We start from the raw sequence: 949 nt of genomic DNA, 5'->3' as shown, positions 1-949 counted from the left end.
CTTTTCTCACCATGGTACAATTTGAGACGGTGCCCATTTACCTTGAAAATGTCCAGACTTGATGGGTGGCGCAAGTGGTAGACCCCAAAAGGTTCTACTTTCTCCACTTGGTAGGGTCCATCCCACCTTGATCTAAGCTTTCCGGGTAGTAATCTCAATCTTGAGTTGTAAAGAAGGACTAGGTCACCAGGTCGAAATTCCCTTCTCCTAATGTTCTTGTCATGGATGGCTTTCATCTTTTCCTTGTAAAGTCTATAATTGTCATAAGCTTCTAATCTTAAGCATTCCAATTCCGCTAATTGAAGCTTTCTCTCTACTCCGGCTCCACCCAAACTCATATTACATTCCTTTATTGCCCAATAAGCTTTGTGTTCGATTTCTACCGGTAAGTGGCATGCTTTACCATATACAAGCCTAAAAGGGCTCATGCCAATGGGTGTTTTGTAAGCCGTTCGGTATGCCCATAGTGCATCCGAGAGTTTAGCGCTCCAATCCTTCCGATTCGGCTTCACAACCCTTTCCAACACATGTTTGATTTCCCGGTTAGAAACCTCAGCTTGGCCGTTTGTCTGAGGGTGGTAGGCCGTGGCGACTTTGTGTATGATGTCGTACTTCCTCATGAGGCCGTCCATTTTTTGTTGCAAAAGTGGGATCTTTGGTTACTTATAATTGCTCTTGGGGAGCCAAAGCGACAAATGATATTGTTCCTCACAAAAGAATAAACAACATGAGCATCATCCGTTCGGGTGGGGATTGCCTCCACCCATTTTGACACATAATCGACGGCTAACAAGATGTAGAGAAAGCCATTGGAATTTGGAAATGGTCCCATGAAGTCGATTCCCCATACATCAAAGATTTCACAAAAAAGCATATTTTGTTGGGGGATTTCGTCCTTCTTAGAAGTATTTCCGAACCGAATGCATTGGGGGCAAGATTTGCAATAGAG

Source organism: Arachis hypogaea, chromosome 4 (genome assembly GCF_003086295.3).
Source record: "Arachis hypogaea cultivar Tifrunner chromosome 4, arahy.Tifrunner.gnm2.J5K5, whole genome shotgun sequence".
NCBI classification, from domain to species: Eukaryota; Viridiplantae; Streptophyta; class Magnoliopsida; order Fabales; family Fabaceae; genus Arachis; species Arachis hypogaea.
The sequence above is the reverse complement of the archived record's forward strand: the minus strand, read 5'-3'. Positions refer to the sequence as shown.